The sequence below is a fragment of the Alosa sapidissima genome, chromosome 2 (assembly GCF_018492685.1).
Source record: "Alosa sapidissima isolate fAloSap1 chromosome 2, fAloSap1.pri, whole genome shotgun sequence".
Classification (NCBI taxonomy): Eukaryota; Metazoa; Chordata; class Actinopteri; order Clupeiformes; family Clupeidae; genus Alosa; species Alosa sapidissima.
In genome coordinates this window covers 2,037,537-2,042,690 of record NC_055958.1, presented here as the reverse complement: position 1 = coordinate 2,042,690, position 5,154 = coordinate 2,037,537, and positions in this window count along the sequence as shown.

Here is a 5,154-nt window from a genome sequence, read left to right as displayed (position 1 = left end):
CCTTCAACCCTTTTGTGTCAAGGAGAGTGGCAACCCTAATTCTTTCCTCATTTTTACCAAATATAATTACTTCAGTTTTTTCTTTGTTCAGCTGAAGAAAATTTTGAGACATCCAGGTGTTGATTTGTTCTATACACTGACACATAGATTCAAGAGGACCATAGTTGTTTGGTGATAGAGCTAAGTACATTTGTGTGTCATCTGCATAGCTATGATATGAAATCAAATTATTTTGAATGATTTGTCCAAGTGGGAGCATATAGAGGTTGAATAATAGTGGCCCCAAGATCGACCCCTGGGGAACACCACAGGTCAAGGACGTTTGTGTTGAGGTACAGTTTCCGATGGCAACAAAGAAGCTCCTTTCTTGTAGATATATGATTTTAGCCATCTGATAACTATGCCTGTAAATCCAACCCAGTGTTCTAGTCTGTGTAGTAAAATATTGTGATCAACAGTGTCAAATGCTGCTCAAACAGTGTCAAATGCTGTTGAATTTGTAATTGAGCAGATATGTTGAGTCTGATTTTGTCAATTTTACCTTTAAAAAAAGATGAAAACTCATTGCATTTATTAGTTGAGAGAAGTTCAGGCGCTAATTGTGAGGGGGGATTTGTTAACTTATCAACAGTTGAAAATAGAATACGAGTGTTATTTGAACTTCTATTGATAATGTTAGAAAAGAAAGACTGTCTTGCTTTGCATATTTCAGAGTTATATGTGCGGAGCATCTCTTTATGGATTTCATAGTGGATCTGAAGTTTGTATTTACGCCATTTTCTTTCAGTCTTCCTACACTCTCTTTTTAGAAGTTTAACTGCTGGATTTTGCCTCCATGGTGCTTTCTGTTTGTCCTTAACTTTCTTGAATTGTAATGGAGCAATGTCATCCATAATGTTTACCATTTTTGCATTAAAGTGCTCAAATAAGTCTTCAGAGTCTGACAGTTGACTTGACTTTAGTGAAAGTGCTTGCTCAAAGAGAGCACTTGTCTGATCATTTATGATTCTCCTTTTTACCATCATAGCTGTGTTTTGGGGTCAGTGACAGATAAGGGTTGGTAAGATGAGAAAATTAAAAATATGTTTAAACCTTTAAAACAAAACATGCCTGAGGTTTGCTAAAGTGTATACTTTGTATTTCTGTTGTATTCATATTATTTGATATGACGTGTATGCTATTTTTTAACAAAAGATAGAACTAACAGCCTGTTAAATTGTCAAATGGTGTAACCACAAAAATGACAAATATCTAATATTTCACACCTCCTAGAGTTCATGCAATTGCTCTCATGAAATTATTAGTTTATTTTGTAATATCCTATGAGAATATGTTTTATTATATATATTTCTTAATTTAAATTATATGGGTTTTTCATTGTACTGAGCAAGACCGTAAACATCTTGTTTTCTGTCTATTCGTTGACCATTTGAGTAAAAATGGTTTAAACAACCATTATTACAGTAAAGTAGAGTATTAAATCATTATCCATATTATTTGTTTTGTACATTATTAGTATTTTAGACAAAATACTGGTTACACCAATTGACATAAATCGGTTACACCAATTGACCATAAAATGTTTATAGCAATATGACAAGAAATTGACACAGAAAATAGGCATCAAGGTAAACTGAATTGGATATTTTGATATGTATTCATGTCATTCATCATATTCCATATCAAATATCATTTCATAACATCAATGAAGAAACTTGTGTTCTATTTGATTTCAATTCAGTTCTCATACAATTTCAGTCTATGCCCATTATTTTCAAAGAGACTGAGATAAAGGGCCCTATTTTTGCGATGCAAAACCTGGCGCAAAGCGTATTATTATTCTGACGCAAAGTTTTTTCCTATCTTACACTTCACTTTTATTAAATAATGCGCCCAGGGGTGTGGCAATTACCGACATAAGGTGTGGTCTGGCACATGATCTAAAAATCGCTATCTTATACCGTCTAAAAAGCATTACGCCACTGACCAAGAAAAGCTTGGTCTATAGCGAAAGGTGCATATGAAACACAGCTGAAGACGTACTGTCATGAGATGTAAGCAGCAATTCCTCTGCAGAATAAATGTCTTTAGCTTATTTATTCAGTCATTCGAACATTATAGGGGGAAGTTTTGCTTTTTTCAGGCTATGTTTTTGCTGGTAATTGTCAGTCAATATTGAAAGTAATTAACTGTGTATAACTGTTTTGTTGTTGACTATGACACCACAGTGAAGTTAGTTTCACTTTGCCTATATGTTCAATTAATAGACAAGTGCAGATGTGTGTAGCCTATACTCTACTCGGTTTTAGTAAAGAATGGCTTAGTGTTCCATACGGTCTTGCGTACAAGCAGATTCCTTCAAATACACCGCTGACTATCAAAATACTGATGCGCTGTTTGAAGTTGCCCTGCTTGCTGTTAAAGGGAATGACAGATGTCCTCCTCATTGGTTTAAAGGATGTTAAGCCCAAAACACACACATGACTGATTAAGAAACATAAAAGCCACCTTTTTGCGTCAGGCACCTGACGTTTGATAACAAAACCACCCCGAATGTGGACTGGACAAACCCCTAAATGTATTTACGCTATTTGCTAGTGACCATGCATTATATATATTGCTAAATTAGGGCCCAAAGTGTGTGTGAGAGAGAATAAGAGTGAGTGAAAGAGTGGGTATGATAATTTCTTAACAACCAGCCAACAGCAGGATCTGCGTTCACATGCACTCTGTGGCGAGACAAGTTTTTCTTGCTTGTAAGTGGCATCCATTGGAGGACAAGAGGTACATTTTATATGTAATACATGTATTTATATTATTTATTTATAATTTGAACATACTGTTTACATACATCATAATAAAATATAAAAAAATAATTATGGAAGTATAAATTTAAAATGAAAAGCTTTGACATTTCAAAAATCGCTTAAATTGCAATCTATTTAAACCCTTTTAAAGCTATTGTTCATGCTAAACAGTTAGTCACTATTTAAATTATAAAAATAATATAATTGGCACCGAAAATTACATACTCTTGGCCCTGAATCTGATCAAACTGGTCTCAAACAGAAAAGAGTCAAATGGTGTAACCGATTACACCATTTGACATTTATATTTAAAAGCAAAATTTGCAGGCATTATTATGGACAACTATATACACACTTCACCTTTATGTGAATATTCAAACACAGTTTTTACATTAAATTGAATATTTTATGATTATTATGATTTATCAACATTTTTAAAAGGTCATACCATTTGACATGTAACCTAAGCTTGCCTGGCCATGGCCTAAAAACACTATTATGTTACTTTAAGAGAGTTGCTATACTTGACTCATAGCAGTTGGGGTCTTGAAGGGTCCTTCTCTATGACATAATTTCCTGTCACGTGATTATCTGACATAATACATACAAAATTGCTCCTTAAATGGTGGTTACACCACTTGACATTTTAAGTGGTTGATGTGACAGACACAATTCCCCATATTAATTTAAACATTCAGAACAATGGGGTTTCATTACTTGTATTAAATATAGAAAAGTTCTTGTGCAAGATCATGCCAGATTATTTTAGAAGGGATTTTGGAGAGAATTTCACATTTTTTTCAGCAAGTGTAATTATTTGGTTCATGTTTTTGTGGTTACACCGTGTTGACAAGTTTACCCAAATTCAGTTAATACTCTTTCAAAATTAAATAAATCCAAAACTTTAAGATTAGGGTTTGATGGAAATGATATTTGAAAATAATTTGTCAAATTATATTCAAATTTTAACAATTTTAAATGTATGTAACCCATATGTACACAAAAAAATTAGCGTCACGTCATTGACCCTTTGAGTGTGTGGGGACATAGACACATCAAAGAACACGCAAAAATTATCAGATAAGGTCAGGTCTTTAACAGCTGTAGAGACATCGAGACCCTTTGTGATAACAAGGTCGAGGGTATGGCCGAGAGAGTGTGTTGGCCCCTGTACATGCTGTGTTAGGGAGAAAGTATCGATTAGTGCAATGAATTCCTTGGCATAATTGTTTTCAGGATTATCCACATGCAAGTTTAGATCCCCTGATATAATAAGACAGTCAAACTCTATACTGATAGCAGTTCACCTAGCTCTTCAAGAAAAACTTTAGCTGAATGTTTTGGAGGCCTGTAAATTGTCAGTAATAAAATCTGAGGAGAAGACTTAATGCATGCACACAGATATTCAAATGAAGTCACTGAATGACGACTGATTGCACTGAAAAGACGTCTTGAAAATTGTGGCTATCCCCCCACCTCTTTTATTTGCTCTGGTAGCACTCAAGAAACTGAAGTTTGGGGGAGCTGATTCGATGAGAGTAGCAGCACTGTTTGCTTGATCTAACCATGTCTCAGTTAAAAGTAAAAAATCAAGGTTGTGTGTGCAAATTAGATCATAAATTAAGAATGATTTGTTTGAAAGAGATATGATATTTAGGAGTGCTAGTTTTGCTGTAAGTGTTGGGGAAATATGATCCATGGGGGAAATCTGAGGTTGATGTGGTACGGGTAGGAGATTGGACTGGTTTACCCTATAAGCTCGATGCATTTGTGTTCTATTTCTTGTCAATACAGGAATAGAGAATGTCATGGGCTTACTGGGTCCCGGCATGTTCTCAAAACTACTGTCAGTACCATTTATATTGCAGGGACCCTGAGAATATCATGCAATACAGTCATCATATAATTGTCCCTTGCTGCTGCCATCTGTATTTTCCACTGCACATTCCATGCTATATGCCGGCTGAGAAAATGAACTAAGAGGTTGCTGCTGCTTAAGAGATCCTTCTAAACGGGGAGGGGGAGGGCGAGGGGGTGGAGGTGCCCTTCGCTTCTTTGGTGCTAATGATCTTGGGCTAGTAAAACTCTGCATGGCTACTGGTAGCAGTCTCTCCATTCTTGCAGGGAACATCATGTGCTTGGGTGGGGATGGTGATGGGTATTCAGGGGATCCTGTGGAGTTTGAGTGGGTGGTGGGATGACGGGGTGGGGGTGGTGATGGGAGATTAGGGGGGTTTGTGTGGCCTGGGGAGTTTGATTGGGTGGGGACGTGATTGGGTGTGGGTGGTGATGGGAAATCAAGGAGGTTGGGGTTGAAAATTGATCCAGAGTCTCCATCTGCCTGCTG